The 17,390-nt window shown below is 49.1% G+C and overlaps 1 long non-coding RNA gene across 1 annotated transcript; it reads right to left on the bottom strand.

Annotated features, from left to right (window-relative positions):
• Nucleotides 1-12,338: 12,338 nt before the first annotated feature.
• On the bottom strand, nt 12,339-15,384 carry LOC103666423. The gene is made up of 4 exons (XR_569494.2): nt 15,106-15,384; nt 14,063-14,234; nt 13,537-13,658; nt 12,339-13,359 (listed from the first exon to the last, which is right to left on the bottom strand). It is a non-coding gene; the product is annotated as an uncharacterized LOC103666423 (long non-coding RNA).
• Between the last annotated feature and the right edge of the window lie 2,006 nt (nt 15,385-17,390).

Raw genomic sequence — 17,390 nt, 5'->3', positions numbered from 1 at the left:
GGGGGGGGGGGGGGGGGGGAACGGGGACCTGCCACTCTAACACGCTTGCTTTGAGGCGGGAGGGATAGAGTAGATGGTGGCTCAGAGAGGGCTAGGGACTCGGCCGAGGTTACACAGCGAGCCCATGCTGCGTCAGGCCCCGGAACCCAGGCCTGCAGACCCAGGGCCTGGGCTCTTTCCTCGCTGCTTTCACTTCATAAGGTGGATCTGAAGATCAGAAGTGAGGTCGATTTGGGGGCGTCTGGGTGGCTCAGTCGGGGAAGCATCTGTCTTCATCGGCTCAGATCATGATCTCTGGGTCCTGGGAGTGAGCCCCGAGTCGGGCTCCCTGCTCAGCGGAGAGTCTGCTTCTCCCTCTGCCCTTCACCCCACTCGTGCTCTCTCTCTCTCAAATAAATAAATAAAATCTTCAAAAAATGAAGAAGAAGTGTGGTCACTTTTAAACAGCAGGTTTTCCACAGACGTGGTGCCACCGCCACGCCCTGAGAACACTTCTCTCTGACTCCGTTTCCTCATCGCCGAGCCAGGAAGCCACAGCTTTGTCACAGGGCCTTCCCTGATGCTGACCAGGGAGCTGAGGTGCAGGGGAACAAGGGGTGGCCTCTTCTCCACGACCCCAGGCCTCCCCTCAGCCCTCTTCTCCCTGCTTCCAGGACTGACTCAGTGACCCATTCTCTACACCTCCCGCAAGGGATGCACCCAAAACAGCGCCCCACCCTGTCACCTCTGCTTGGAAAAGCTTTCTGTGGTTCTCCAGGGCCCTCATTCAAGGCCCTCAGTGGTGCGGCTCGACCTCCATCAGCAGCCTCGCATCCCTCCCCTCCAGTCCACTGCTGGGGTCCCGTCCCATGTGCTGACCTAACGTGTCCTTTTATCTCCCTGTACATTTGCTCATGCAACCCCCTCTATTTATTATAACATCCCTACCTTCTCTCGGGGGGTTCTTTCTGCTCATTCTTTAAAACCATCTTAAATAAATGTCCCCCTCCTCCAGGAAGCCTTCCTTGATTCCCCCTTGGAATTTTTAAGGGGCTGCATTCAACTATTCTTGCCTGCTTTCCCATGACATGACTTCCATTACCACGTGCTTTTTCTTTGCTTCGTTTTTCTTATTTCACATCTTCTTTGAGTTTATTTATTTTTTTTTTTTAACAAATCTCTTTTCTTTGTTCCCTCCGCTAGCATGGAAGTTAACTCTGTGCAACGCACGCTTAAAAATCAAGAGTTCAATAAAAATCCCTCACCTTCTTTCTTCCAACCAAGACCAAATCGGTTGTGCTCGATCTGTCTTATAATTACCACCATTATTAGAGAAACAACTCCCTAGTTAGATTCACTAACAACGTGCCAATTTCTTTGTTCACTCTCACCTCTTGCTTCCCCCACTTTCCTTCTGGGATTCGTTCTAACACCTCTATTGAGGTGTAATTGGCATATCATAAACTGCACCTGTTTAAAGGGAGCAGTTTTGATAAGTTTGGGCATACGGATACACCCATGAAATCATCACCACTCTGAAGATAATGAACATCCCCCTCAAAGTTTCCTGGTGATTCATAATTTCTCCCTGCCTCCCCCCCCCCGCCCCACCCCATGCTCAGATAACCACTGATCTGCTTTCTGTCGCTCTGGAGTAGTTCCATTTTCTAGAATCTTACATGAAGAGACTCACACAGTGTGTGCTATATTTTGTCTGTCTTCTTTCACTCAGCACAATTATTTGGAGATTAACCCTGTGGTTGCCTACACGGTGTATTCTTCTTATTGCTGAGAAGTATTCCATTGTGCGGAGACATCGCCTTTTATTTCTCCATTTACCCGTCGACTGGGGACATTTGAGTTATTTCCAGGTTGGGCTGTATTTGAAATAAAGCAGGAATGAACACGCGTGGGCAAATTTGTATACAGCCGACGCTTTCTTTTCCCTGGAGCATCTGGGAGGGGAATGGCTGGGTTGTACGGTGGGTATGTGTTTAACTTTATGAGAAACTGCTCAACTGTTTTTCCAAAATGGTTGTATGCTTGACATTTCTCTTTTTTTTTTTTTTTAAGATTTTATTTATTTGCTTGACAGAGAGAGAGACAGCCAGCGAGAGAGGGAACACAGGCAGAGGGAGTGGGAGAGGAAGAAGCAGGCTCCCAGCGGAGGAGCCTGATGTGGGCTCGATCCCAGAACGCCGGGATCACGCCCTGAGCCGAAGGCAGACGCTTAACGACTGAGCCACCCAGGCGCCCCCGTATGCTTGACATTTCTACCAGCAATGTAAGAAAGGTTTCATTCCTTCACATCGTTGCCAACACTTGGCGAGGTCTTAGCCATACCGTAGGTGCAAAGTAGCGTCTTCCTGTGGTTTTCATTGGCGTTTTAATGATGACGAATGATGTCGAACGTCTTTTCATATGCTTGTCATCCGCATATCTTCTTGGGTGAAGGATCTGTGCAAATCTTTCGCCTATTTGTGGGGGAGGGGAGCTGCCCATTTTCTTATTACTGAGTTTTCAAGGTCCTTTATATTCTGGGTATAAGGGATTTGCAAATATTTTCTGCCGGTCTGTGGCTTGTCTTTCCATTTTTGTAACAGTGTCTTTCAAAGAACAGATTTCTCTTAATTTTGACGAAATCCAATTTACCCATTTTTCTCTTGTGCATTGTATCCAATTTCTAAAAATTTCTGTATTGTAGCCAAGAAATCTTTGCCTAAACCAAAGCCAGCAAAGAATTTCTTCTATGTTTTCTGTTGAAAGTTTTATAGTTCTCCGTTGTACATTTAAGCCTGTGATTCATTTCAAGTCCTATCTTTGGTTTTGTGTTTTGTCTATGGATATCTAATTGCTCCAGTACTAATCCTTGAAAAGATTATCCTTTCTCAACTGAATCGTCTTCACGTCTTTTCAAAAAACAATCGACTAAGTGTGGATCTATTTCTGGACTCTCTTTTCTGTCCCATTGATCTGTCTTTCTTGCAGCCAATGCCAAACTCTCCTGCTTACTGGAACTTTATCATAATCTTGAAGTCAAGTACTAGAAGTCCTTCAAATTTGCTCTTTTTTTCCCAAAGTTGTTTTTGCCATTTTAGGGCCTCTGAATTTTTATATAAATCTTAGAACCGGCTTGTCAATTTCTACACACACACACACACACACACACACACACACATGCCTGCTGGGGGCTTCATTAGGATTCTGTTGAACCCATGGATGAATTTTGGGAGAATTGACGTCATAACAATATTGATCCTCTGATCTAAAAACACGGTGTATCTTCCCATTTATTTAGGTCCTTCTTTCATGTCTCTTAGCAAGGCTTTGTAGCGTTCGGGGTGCAGGTCTTGCTCATCTTTTGTCTGATTTATCCCTAAGTATTCCATACATTTTATGCTACCGTAAATCATGTTTTTAATTTCTGATGACCGGCTGCCAGTATATAGAAATATTCTACTCAATGCCCCAAGAGCTATGTTTTCCACTCTAGCTGGTGGGAATGGCATTATCCCTGGCTATGTGTGAGCTCTGAGAATATTTCCCTCTAATCCTTCTGGGCGGTGCTTTTCCCAGCCTTGGGTCATATCCCCTTGTGCGTGCGCTGATCAGTACCCAGGGCGGTACGGCTCTCTCCTCTGCTACTTTGTCCTGCAAACTTTCACTACTTTGACCTGCTTGGACTCCCAGCGGTCTCCTTATTTTAGGAAGGCCTCCGGGGCTGCCTAGGTTCCCCCTCCCTGCTCTGTGGCCTGGAAACCTTCTCCAGGTGATAAGCTGGAAAAATTGCAGGGCTCACCTCCTCTGTTTCCCATCTCGAGGGATCACTGCCCTTTTTTACTGGCTGTCTGACGCCTTGGGAACCACTGTCCCATGCATTTTGTCCAGGTGTCAGTTGTTCCAGATAGGAGGGTACATCTGGCTCTTGTTAATCCAGCTCGGCTGAGAGAGAAGTCTTTCCCTTCCGAGTTTGATTTCTTCCTGCCAAAGCCCATCCTTCATAAATTCCTTGAACAAATGTCTGAGATCAGATTGCCTTATCTCTCAGTCCGTGTTATCTGAAAATCTCTCTCACATTCACCCTTCGATGCGGGTTAGCTGAATGGAAGATTCTAATTGTTTTTCTGATCACTCTGAAGCTATTATTCCTTTGGCATCTACTGGTACTGATGAGAAATTGGCTTCAGGCAGAATGTCTTTCACTGGTAGATAATCTGTTTCCTCTCTGGTAGCTTTTCAGATTTTTTTTTTCCTTTATTGTGTTTTTATTTCTCTGCAACCTGTCCAGGAATGGAATTTGTACATCCTCCTCAGAGCTCAGTGTTTTTCAGTTTAGGGGCTCATTTTTTCTCCATGTTTACAAAATTCTCCATCATTAATTCTGCAAATGCTGCTTGCTTCCTATTTTCTAGGATAAATGGTGGAACCTCTCATTTTCTCCATCATGACTTTTAATTTATCTTTCATATTTTCCATTCCTCTCTCAGATTAGCTGATATTTATTGAGCCCTTATGATGGGACAGAAGGACTATAACGTGTTGATAAGAACTATACTCATTTAATCCTAATAGCAGCAGCGTGAGGTAGGGACAAGGACACTTCCATTTTATAGATGAGAAAACAGAGACCCAGAGAGCTTTACAAACGTGCCGGGGACCTCACTCTTGGTAAGCAGCCGAGCTCAAACTCCATCCCAGGTGGGTGGCTTCAGAGCCTGAGCTCTCTGCTCACGTTCCACACCGTCCATCCTACTTTCCTCCTTTTGTGCTGCTCCCCGGGGCTGCATTCTGGGTGGTTCCTTCAGATCAATTTGACTTAACCGATTCCTTCTCCAGCCTATGCCTCTCTACTTTTCAAAAGTTCATTTCTACTCTCTTTGTTTCTTTTGCCATAAGCTGCTATGCCTGCTCCATGCCTTCTGGTCTTCAGTGTATCTTTCTGAAGCATACTTTGCAATTGTTCTCTGACCCGAGTTTTCCGCCTGTGCACCACTCACATCTCCCTTCGATACAAACTTGCCATTCAGCCCGAGGGAGTGCAGCTAGCTGACAACCTTGGGCTTTGTGCCTTTGGGGTCCGCCTCAGCTTCCGGCCTCAGCTTCCAGGCTAGCAGACCGCAAGTGGTGATGAATGGGGTGCTAGAGTCTTGGCATTTCTTTCTTTCTTTCTTTCTTTCTTTCTTTCTTTCTTTCTTTCTTTCTTTCTTTCCTTTTTTTTTTAAGACTTATTTATTTATTTTAGAGAGAGAGCATGAATGGGGGGGAGGGGAGAGGGATAGAAGCAGACACCCTACTGAGCGCGGAGCCCAACGAGGGGCTCGATCTCATGACCCCAAGATCATGACCTGAGCTGAAATCAAGAGTCAGATGCTCAACCGACTGGGCCAGCCAGGCTCCCCTCCTGCTACTTCTACTCAACCTGGAACTCTTCTAAGGGGCTCGGTTTGCTCTGTCATTGCCCTTTGGGTTAGCTGAGACTTTGTCCAATCTGCGTCGCAGCTGAGGTTCTCCCTGCCCACCCCCTTTCTCCTCTGCAGGCATCACCGCTCAATGAACCCCTTGCACTCCCAGCTCCACCCTTACTTTGAAGTCCCTGCCTCACTAATAAGGCATGTGAATTCCCCAAGCTGTTTCGTCTTCTGACCTTGTCTCCTGACCTTGTCTCCTGGAGGTCTCTCCCTTCTCATATTTTGTAATGTTTTGCTCATGGGAGTCGTTTTCTGTGGAAGTCCCCTGTGCCCCAGATCGCGGAGAAGTGCCATGGGGAGCTTCACGAGAAGCTCCATTAGTTTCACGAGTTCCACTGACAAAAGTTATTTTCATTTCTTGGCAGGGTTTCCCCCGGCTGCCACCACCCCCGTTGCATCATTCACGCAAACAGTCGCCGCACCCACATTAGTGCAGGCTGGGACTGCAGTTACTCCCAGGTGATCCTTCCTACCTACAGATTTTGTGCTGGCGTAGATATTTAAGTATAGATAGTTTGTCCATCATTTCCATGTAGAGTGGGAGCTGAAAAGGGCTTCCGTCCTCACTGCAGTACGCCGTGCTCGCTGGAAGAAGCCCAAGAACCCACATTAAGGGTTTATATTCTGTTAACTATATTTCCATATGATTGGTTTCCTTGGTCCTCCTACCTATTTTTTTTAACTTTTTATTTTGAAATACGTATCGATCCTCAGGAAGCCGCAGAGAAGTCGCACGTACCCTTCTTCCCACTTTCTCCCACCCGGGAGTCCCTGTAGTCAGAAGTAGATGCAGGTTTGTTGCAGGTGCCGTCAGCCCCCCACCGTATCCCCTGGGCCTTTCCTGCCAACCACCAACTGCTAGCATCTGCCCCCAAGCAGTGACTCGCACCCCAGCTCCCTCACCCCTCGGGGGTTATAATGATTTGCACCGTTGTCCGGAGTTCCCCTGCTGGGATAAGCAAGCCCTGAGAAGCTGCTGCGGTGGCTGGGCTTAACAGTGTGCTCTTCTTGGATGCTTTGCTTTCTCTCCCCACTTCCCACTTCTCTCTCAGGGTAGTGGATGCTTCCCCAAATAAGCGAATTCAGCTCGAGTCCTTGTCACAAGGTCTCCTGAGCCAGGACAGCTTGTACCAGAAGTGGTGTTCAGAAACAGGTCCTTAGGACAGAGTTCTAGAACGGGATCCCTCGCCGGTCCATGGCAACAAGACCCCGTTGTTGGTAGACCTTGACAGGTAAAACTACCCTTATGAGAACTCTCACTTGTTGTGATGTGGGGGCTGGTCTGCAAGGGTAAGGGGATATAATGATGTATACGGTCTCTCCAGCATTTGGGAGGTGTGGGGCTGATGGGAACTAAAAGAAATGGTGGCGTTTGCTGGCTGATAAGTCCCATTGATGTGACGAAAGAAGAAAATGATGAGCTCAAACAAGCCAACTACCAGTCTAGGGCATGGCATGAAAGCCAGAAAACCTCTATGACAGAAGCATCGCCTAAGGCAGACAACTTGCAAGAGCATACTTGCCCTTTTCAAGACCTCTTGTGACTTCTAGGCCAATCCATGAGGACCAGGTGTCAGCATGACACCACTGAGGAAGCATTACCGCTCCCTGGAGAAATGGGATTTTTATGAAAAGAACCACAGGATCTGGCTAACAGGTGCCAAAAGAAATCTGGAGAACATGCCTGGGGATGGATGTTGAGGGGGTTAATGGGAGGGGAAGGGGATCGAGGGCCGTATTGGGGAAGAGTTTGTTGATAGGGAGATAGTCTCCCGGCCTCTGGATCTATCCTCCTGCCAAGGGCACCTGGAGCTGGGATGGCTCTCTGAAACTTAAGGGAGAAAAAAAAAGATCAAGGTCCAATCAGGAGACAGAAACCACAGCACTAATTTAAATAGAGTGAATGGAATGTATAGTATCAGTGAAGTAGGTATAATGCTATTAACTAGGTAAGTGAGAAGGTAAACAGAGCACTAAGTTATCACAAGTAGCAATTGCAGGAGCAGATGCCATGCCCGGGGCTGGTGAAATAAGGTAAGAGGGTAAAGTTACCGAAATTGAAAAGTTTCGAGGAGGGGTTCCGAGAAACTGAAACTCAGAGGTCTGAGGAGGGGCACGCGAGTGCTGGGAAAACCCGCAGACTGGATTCAGCCGCCCCTAAGGGAGGGCACTGCTGATGCAGGGCGAGGAAGCTTTACTGGGGGACACAGGAAGCCCCCAGGAAACCAATAGGAAGAATGCGTCCCTCCTGTCTGCTTCAGCCTGCAGTCAACTCCCTCCTGCACTCCTTGAGGGCAGGACCTAACCAGGAGCCACTGCTGATCCTGAAATGTGATTTTCTGAGTCCAGGCTCTAGCCCTGAACAGCAGCGTATGGAAGGGTGGCTTTGGTGCTAAGGGGCACTAGCTCAACAAGTGACAGAAAGAACAGCTCCAATGAACAACGTGGAAATGCGCGAACTACGAGAACTGGAGAATCAGCAGAACGGCTCACAGGGGTGGCACCCACTAGAAGAAACGTATTAGCAAAAACTAAAGGACCCTCCAGCTGAGTATGTTCCCCATATGCTCCTTTCCCTGGAGACATAAGAAATGAGCTGTGAAAGGGGTGTTGGCATCATGGAGCGGCTCAGTGGTAGTGGTTCTTTCTAAGCTCAGTGGACGTCTCCGCATGTCCTGGATCACTGGCCCCCTGAAACTTTTACTGTTGTATCTGATCCCTGAATCTTGGTATTTCCCACCCTCTTGCAAAGGGAGGCTGCTATGTGACTGGACTCGCCAGTGTGTGTTCATGGTGACAACAGGACTGGCCAGGTGGCAGCACTTAACCATCTGAGGCAAGGTGGGTGGAGAGCCTACCAAGGGGCCCTTACCCCCAAAGATCTGAGGAATAGCTATTAGACCCTGGAGTTCCAAAGGGTGAGATCAATGGACAACCAACTGTGGTATTATTGACCCATACAATCAAAACATATCAAGAGCATGTAATCTGAAGGCTGATGTGAGCCATCACAATGGAAAATTGCTATCTCTTACCCATTTCCCATGCTGAAGCTGCTCCTTAGACCAAGGGCCCATTGTTTTAAGGAAACACTTGGTTGCTTTGAGAAAGGACCGTGCAATGCCAAGTAAGTACATGCAGAACTGATTTCCCCACTCTTTCCCCAAAGGGACCTATGACCATTTATCCAAAGTAACTGTATACTGGGGAGTGAAGAATACCCAGATATTTCCATGGTTTTTGGATACAGAGTCTGGGCTGACACTAATACCAGGGCATCCAAAATGCCACTGCGGCCCTCCTGTTAAAATAGAGATTTGGAAACAAGAGGACAAATGGAGTGTGGCCGAAGCCCATCTCACAGCGGGTCCGTTGGGTCTGCAGACCCTCCTGTGATCATTTCCCCATCCCTGAAAATTGGGAAGAATAAACTTAGTAGCTGGTAGAAACCTCACATTGGTTTCTCTTTTTTTTTTTTTTTTTTTAAGATTTTATTCATTTATTTGACAGAGAGAGAGACAGCCAGTGAGAGAGGGAACACAAGCAGGGGGAGTGGGAGAGGAAGAAGCAGGCTCCCAGCGGAGCAGGGAGCCCGATGTGGGGCTGGATCCCAAGACCCTGGGATCACGCCCCGAGCCGAAGGCAGACGCTTAAAGACTGAGCCTCCCAGGTGCCCCCCCCACATTGGTTTCTTAATCCATACAGAAAGATCCATAACCGTAGGAAGGTCAAGTGGAGACACCTGAAATTGCATATATACCCCCCAGACAAGTTAGTTAATTTGCATTCTGTGGTGAATGGCAGAGGTTAGCACTGCCCTCAGAGATTTAAAGAATGTAGGAGTAGTAGTCCCCACAGTATTCTCATTCAATTCAGATTAGCCACTGCAAAAACAAAAATTAAAACAAAACCAACAACCATGGGGGGTGATGGTGTATTACCATAGACTCCGCAGTAGACTCAATCGTAGTTTCTGGGCCGGATGTGCTGACTTTACTAAAACACCCCAGGGTAACCTCTGGCACTTGGTATAGAGCAACTGCCCTGGAAAATCCATTTTCCTTCCCCACCCCCATCATTTTCAGGAAGGAAGATCAGAAACAATTTGCATTCACTTGGAATGACAGCTGTATACATTCAGGGTTGTGCCCCAGGGCTATGTGAACTCTCCTCCTCTGTTCTGCCCGTCCTCAGAACTTCATACAGGTTCTGAGAAGGACTGCGTGAATGAGATCATATGAATCAGACCTGGGGAAGAGGAAGTGGTAAGTCCCCTGGATGCCCTCCCAGGTGCATGTGCAAGAGGGTGGGAAATACCAAGATTCAGGGATCAGATACAACAGTAAAAGTTTCAGGGGGTCAGTGATCCAGGACATGCGGAGACATCCCCTCCAAAGTAATAGATAAGTAAGTGTACCTTGTATCTCTTACCACCAAGAAAGAGGCACTTGGTGGACCTCCGGGTTTTGGAGACAACATATATCTCATGTGGGAATACTGCTCCAAACCATTTCTCCGATGCGGTGCTGATAGCAGTATTCAGAGTTGGGTAAGGACACATATGGAGCCTCGGCAAGCCCCGTAGGAGGCTTCAGTGCAAACCTCTAGGAACCTGGAGCAAGAACGTGCTTTCTTCCGTATTTGTTTGTTTGTTTGTTTTTTAAAGCATTCTCCTATCTACCGTGACTTTGAGTCAAGTCCCTCCTTTTTTTTTTTTTTAAAGGTTTTATTTATTTATTCGACAGACATAGAGACAGCCAGCGAGAGAGGGAACACAAGCAGGGGGAGTGGGAGAGGAAGAAGCAGGCTCATAGCGGAAGAGCCTGATGTGGGGCTCGATCCCATAACGCCGGGATCACGCCCTGAGCCGAAGGCAGACGCTTAACCGCTGTGCCACCCAGGCGCCCCTCGTCCGTATTTGAAAACCAACACCTGGCGTGCTACTGGGTTCCTTTTTTTAAAAGATTGATTGATTGATTGATTGAAGAGAGAAAGAGCACAAGCAGGAGGAAGGGGCAGAGGGAGAGGGAGAAGCAGACTCCCCGGTGAGCAGGGCGCCCGAAGCAGGGCTCGATCTCGGGACTCTGGGATCATGACCTGAGCCGAAGGCAGATGCCCCACGGACGGAGCCACCCAGGCGCCCCTGCTACTGGGCTCTAATAGAGACTGAGCAATGACCGTGGGAGACCAACTGACCGTGTGGCCAGAGCTTCCCATTTTAAGTTGGGGCTGTCAGATCCACCACGTCATCAGTCAGACAATTGCAACAGCAAACTGTCACGGGATGGGAAATGGGACATTCAAGACCAGGCCTGAGCAGACCCCAAAGTCACAAATGAATTACACAAGCAGGCCAGACCCCCTGCTGTCACTGTTTTTTGTTGTTGTTGTTTTTTCCCACTGAAGCCTCTCCCTCTGCTCACAGCTATACCTTGTGGGGGATTCCTCAGGACGAGCCGCAGGGGAGGATGCGACGTGGGCCTGGTTTATGGGCAGGTCAGCACAATAGGCTGGTAGGAGACCAAAAAGCAAAACAGAACTTTTGCTGCACTGCAGCCCCACCCAGGGGTATCCTGCAGGACAGTGGAAAGGGGAGATTGTCCCAGGAGGCAGAACTCAAGCAGGTGCTTCGACTTGGTTGCAAAGGGGTAGTGGCCTGAGAAAAGGACTCCAGGCAGTGGTGAGCGCTTTGGCTGGCTCATCAGGAAACTCCAAAGGGCAACACTGAAAAATGGAAACTCAGGAAGTCTGGAGAAGAACCCTGAGTACTGACCTCTGAGAGAAGATACAAAATGTATGAGTTTCTCTCATTTCGATGTCTACCAGAGGAGACACTGAACACCAGGTAGACACGATGATTCATCTATGATCCAAACGAGTGGTCCTCTCACCTCAGCCACCTGGGAACATGCACCATGGGTCTGTGAGCTGAGAGGCCGTGGTGGCAAGGATGGAAGCCGTGCGTGGCCCGACAGCACCGGCTCTCTCTCACTACAGCGGATCCAGGTACTACTGCTACTAAGGGTCCAGCCTCTTAGAGCAAGATTGCTGGGCACTCTTGATGTCTTTCCACCCCTCAAGGACAGCACCCAGCCACACGGCGTCCGGTTCATTACAGTGAACCCCACGGTCGCAGAGGGGCCATGACTCTTCTGTGACTTCATGAGATTTCTACGCGTCTGCCTTCTTCGTCCCCAATGTCATGGCTAGCGTTATGCTCCGAGGGTTCCCGGAATGTCTAATTTATCATCACGGGATTCCCCCACCATGACCATGGAGGAGGGGAGCACATGACCCTATTATCCACTGGTGCTGTTATGTACCATATCGACCAGAAGCAAGCATGCTAAAAGATGTCGGAATGATCACTTGAAGGGCTAACTAAGGCGTGAGCTGGAAGATACTGTTCATGTGCCACCTGAAGGTCTATTTCTATACCTTGAGCCAACAGCCATCCCGTACATGCTATGTCCCTGCTCCGGGGAATATACAGGGCAGGGACAAAGGAAGTGGCTCTCAATGTCCTGCTTGGTAAACGTATGCTTTCTACCCCAAACCCTTAGGCTCTGTTAGACTAGAGATCCTAGTTCTCCGGGGGTAGGGGGAGAACACTTCTCCCAGAGGGCACGGTAAATCTTCCGTTGCCCTCTGTGCTAGCTGGCTTAGCACTGCAGGCTTATGGCGCTGCCTCCCCTTCCCTGGATCACTTTCCCAGCCAGTAGTGTTGCTTACACTTCCCAAAGAAACTATTTTCACTCGGCTCCTTATCCCAAGGTCAGCTCTTGGGATAACCTCTGCTAAGTCACGTGAGGTTCAAGGACGACGCTTTGAGAAGCAATGATTTAGAGAGTGAACTCATTTGTATTTTTTTTTTTAATCTCTCTCCCTCTCCCTCTCTCACCCTGCCTCCTCCTCCTCCCTTGCGTGTGCACACGCGCGTGTGTGTGTGCACGTGTGTGCGCCCGAGCACGTATAACGTGAAAAGGTCTATAAGGATATAAACAGGTATTGACAATGGTTCTTCCTGGGTGGTGCAATCATGAATATTTCAAGTTTCCTTTTAGTTTTTTTCTGTATTTTGTGTATCTGCCGCAGCGACCGTGTATTAGCAGCTCTCTTTAATTGGCAATTAGGAGATTATTAGTGACTCCAGTGAGTGGCAGGGAGCGGAGCCAGGCTGCCGGGGTTGATGAGCCGCAGTGGGGGGCGGGGTGCAGGGGACGCTTTCAAAAGGCTGGGGTGGGGAGAGGCAAGAAACGAGGTGGGAGCCAGAGAAGAGGGGCTGTTTGCAGAAGCGGGAGCATGCTCACAGGCTGAGGGAAAGGAGCCAGTGCTGAGAGAGGAAACACAAAGACAGTGGAGGGGGATCATTGAAGGACTAGGGTCCCAGAGGAGGTCTGAGGGGATTAGACCCGGGCCCAGGCGGAGGAATTCATTCGGAACAGAAGGCACACTTCACCCTCGGGCTCGAGGAAAGGAAGTGAGGGTGAATAAAGTTAAAAACCCATTGACTTCATCCATGTGTTTATATCACACCCTGCCTCATTTCACAAAGGACTTGAGGTCTTTCTGTAGTGAAGTTGATAGGTGGAAGGGGACTGGAAGTTGAGAAGTCCCCCCCCTCCCCTGCCCCCCGGAGAGGGGGGTTTCCTTTCTTCATGGAGGCAGAGGCAAGGTCCCCCACACGGAAAGGAGCAAGGGTGTGTCCATGGGGCTTGAGGAGACAGGCATAGGTTTGGAACGGGGAGGGATGGCGACCCCTGGATGGAGCTGAGGGCCCAGATCTGGACCAGCTGCTCCAGGCTGCCCACCGTGGAATCTTCTCCAGCAGCTCGGGGTAGAGAAGCCCATGCCTCCTCCTTGGTCTGGCACTAGGCGAGTCAGTCACCCTGCTGAGCTCCAGGGTCCTTATCTGCAAATGGGGAGAAAAACAGCAAGCCTGGGGGGTAGTTGTGAGGGTTAAATAAAACCAGACCACAAAGCACGGAGCACAGGTCCCGGCACACAGGACCCGCTCAGTCAGTGATCCTTCCTGCCCCTCCCCTTCGGAGCAAACCTGAGCCCGGGGACCCTGGATGGCTGTTGGTACCTTGTGGTGGTGGATGCTGTCGGATATGATAACAATTTTAAGTACAGTCCACTCGTTACTCACAGTAGCTCCATTCCATAAAGTTGCACAAAGACTGAGAAGGGAATACTGAATCATTGCCCCTGGAGGAAATACAGCGCTCCTGTGAGCCTCTGGCCACACGTTCAACAACCAATCAATACATAACCTTGTTTTATGTGTATTTCTGTTTAAAGACACCTTATCTAATATATATTGTTGAGTCATTAGCATTGAACCCATGGCCAAGGCACCATAAGTCACGCCAGAACGAAGCTTGTCTGCCCCACGTGTGTTCTCCCTGAGGCTAACCCCAGCCTCCCTGCGCTTAAGAAGTAGACAGCTCTTCATGCTACCCTGGGGGGCCCATTTAAACACAACATGACCAAAAAAAAAAAAAAAAAGCCCCCAAATGAGAAAAACGTGGCACTGAATAGACCATGAAAAAGACACTTGTTTACAGGATGAGGACGGAAACGCGGCAGAGCGATGCTTCATTGGGCCTCACCTGGAAACATGTACATTGGGCTGAATTTTCCCGACTCGGTGCAGGCGTGGATCCTTGCGTGACAGCGGGCGTTCCTCAAGCATTGATTACAAACAGATTCACAAGTAGGTGAAGGGCACCTGGGGTGGCTCAGTCGGGTAAGCATCCTCTTGGTTTCGGTTCAGGTCATGATCTCGGGGTGGTGAGATAGAGCCCTGTGGCTGGTTCTAAACTGGGTATGTAGCCTGCTTAAGGTTCTCTCTCTCCCTCTTCCCCTGCTCTCTCTCTCTCTCTCTACCCCTCTCTAAAGAAAAAAAAATTTACAGCTAGGTGAATTTGTAAATACGGAATCCATGAATAATGATGTTTGTGTCTTTATTTTTTCTGATTATAAAATTAAATAATAAACAGGGCTATACGCACCATGTCCCCTCTGTAATCCTAGCCCACGAAACACTGTTGGAACTGCTGCAGAGTTCTGCAGATCTCTGCTAGGCCGGTAATGCCTGAGTGCGTAGGGTGACTGTGTGTCTGTGTCTGAGTGTCTCTGTGTGTGTGTTTTCCACTCAACAAGATCTCTTGGATGGTTTTCAGAAAAAAATTCCTGAAATAATTTTTTACAGTATGGATGGAAGCAGTCAGCATGCACTGTGGTTGGGACCTCCCTGTCTCAGTTCAGACCCCTTGACCACACAGAGCTGGGGAAACAATGATCCCGAAAGAGCAATGCCTTGCCAAACTTAACTATCATCTGCAGTTTGAGTGAGTGCCGTGTTCTGCGTCTTAGCCGAGATGGTGTAAGGTCTGCAGAAGGACCGGTAGAAGGTAAAAAGACTAAAAGCAGAAGACACTGCAAAAGGTCAAGAGACTGACTGACAGCCAGAGAAAATCATATTCCATACACTTGAGAAGGGGTTGGGGCTCCGGAGCAAGGGGCGCTTAGCCATTTGAAAGGATTCAGACAAGAGCATAACAGTAACAGAGCTTCTTCTAAAAACAGCAGTGGGATAGCACGGGGCGCACCAAGCTGCTGCAAGAAAGAGACCCAAAATACAATGGCTTACCGAAGATGGACGTTTATTTCTCTTTCTCTAGTCCATGTGGGTGGGTGATTTCGCTCCATGTCATCATTCAGAACTCAGGTTCCTTCCCTATCTTTGCTCTCTCAGCCCCTTTGAAGCATTATTGAAGCTGGGTCCCTGGCACATCTGTGTTCCAACTCGAGGGAAGAGGAAATGGAGCATGGCAGAGCACAAGCCCAATGCCTTAAGGACTGTTTCTATTTACGTTCTATTAGAAAGGACTTAGTCACAAAGCCACACTCAGCATCGAGAGCAACTAGGAAGTGCGGTCTCTAGCAGACCAGCCATTTGGCCGGCTATATTCTATTTTGCTACAGAAGAGGAGGAGAGATGACATGTTGAATAAATGAAGCCCGTCCATCCAGCATCAAGCCTTTTTTTCATTTCTTTTCAAATGCTTCAATAATTTAGACCCTCCCCTCCTTACAAAAAAAATATATTGGGGATGCCTATCAGTGTGTTCTTTGGGATTCTTTTGGTTGCCAAGTGACAGCACACCACTATTAAACTTGCTTAAGCAATAAGGTGGACCACCTCCTATGCCCAAAAGTCTAGGCTCTGCGTCAGAACGGCAGCCCTTCTTCCCTACGTCTCTTCCAGCCTCAGCCATGCGTTGGCTGCATCCTCAGACTGGGAGCAAGTTAGCTGCTGCAGCTTCAAACACGACCACCAAACACATCCACGATCGGGGAAGGGGGCCAGAGTTTTTGAAAGGGAAGAGATCCTTAGCGGAAGTCACTTCCCCACCAGAGGTTTGACCTCTAGGTTTTTCAGGCCGGACCTATATCACATGTCCAGCCCCAAACTATCACCAGCAAGAAGAATGCAACCACCCCAATGGACGTGAACCGGAAGGGGACTTACTCCGAGGCTGGGCTGAGGCCAGCCTTCCCTTGGTCACATGGGGAAGGGACTCCCCTGAACAAAATCAGGCTCTGACCGTAAGAAAAAGTGGAGGAAGGGTTGTGGCATGAGTTACCATCTTGTTTCTGGCAATGATGGTGACACGGGACCAGGTCATTATGTGGAGAGTACAGAAACAGCAGAGGAGTAAACTTTGAACTGTTTCTTACATTGCGGTGAAAACATGTCTGGAGAAGGCAGAAACTGGGGAGCCGTGTTCAATGTCTCTCTCACCCCCATATCCAGCCCATTACTAAATTCCATAGTGTCTGTACCGTCAATACCCTAGCCTTCTCTCCTTCCCCAGGGTCTCGGCCCCAGTTCAGGTCTCCTGCAGGCACGATGACAACAGTGACTAACTGGGGCCAGTCTCTCTTCCGCAGCCGACGTCTTTGCCGCTGTTATTCGGCTACTTGGCTGTAATATACAAGCACTGCACATATGCAGACATACCAGAAAGGATCCCTGCTTCCACCTTACAGATGGTATAATGAGCATCTCCCTCACTTCCTGAAACCCACACCAGACCAAGTCATTCCTCCACTTGAAAGCCCAGCGCCTTGAGGAAATCTTTTACAGTGACCCACAACACCCTCCACGCCTTGCCTTCCCCACCCCACCCCACCCCCGACAGCGCAGAACTACTTGCACTTCCCTCCAAGTGCCCTCCCCTTTCACGCCTCTGTGCTTTTGCTCTGGCTGTCCCCTCTACCTAGAAATCCCTTATCCCCTCTCCATCTGGCATAGAAGATAAGGTCTCCTATTACTCTCTCCTCTCCCCTGCTCCACCCTCCCTATCCCCCCCGACACACACACACACACACACACACACACACACACACACAAATATAGCACTCCGGAAATGTTTGCTGAATGGAGACTACTCCTTGGGTCTGACAGTAGCCGGTCAGGGCTTTCTAAACCTCCCCCCCCCCCAAGCACTCCATAAGAAAGTGAAAAGGAAATCTTGAACTTGCCCTAAGCAAGCAGGGCATTCTCTAGAGCTTATCTTTACGTCTTATGCAAAGGTTGTATTCTATACAGATTACAGGACATATCCTTGCTTGCTTTAATAAAAAATATTTTCCCTAAATCTTCACGTCGATGATCCAGAAAGATGCTCCTTGTTTACTCGTTATCCTCTTAAATTAGCTGTCTTCACCCGCCGCAGGGACCCGAAGCGAGACGCGCATGTTGCTCCGTGTGCAGATCCTGAAGGAACAGCTGGGGTTTGGTCCCGGGGGAGTAGGGGAAGGGTGGGGGCGGAGAGGGGTCCGCAGGCTGGAGGCCCGGCCCCGCCTCTCCTCTCCCCCTCCCGCCGCAGGGGCGGAGTCGCCCGGGCCCGGCCCGCGGGGGCGGGGAGG

Source organism: Ursus maritimus, unplaced genomic scaffold (genome assembly GCF_017311325.1).
Source record: "Ursus maritimus isolate PB19 unplaced genomic scaffold, ASM1731132v1 scaffold_32, whole genome shotgun sequence".
NCBI classification, from domain to species: Eukaryota; Metazoa; Chordata; class Mammalia; order Carnivora; family Ursidae; genus Ursus; species Ursus maritimus.
This window is presented reverse-complemented; position numbering and strand designations above follow the sequence as displayed.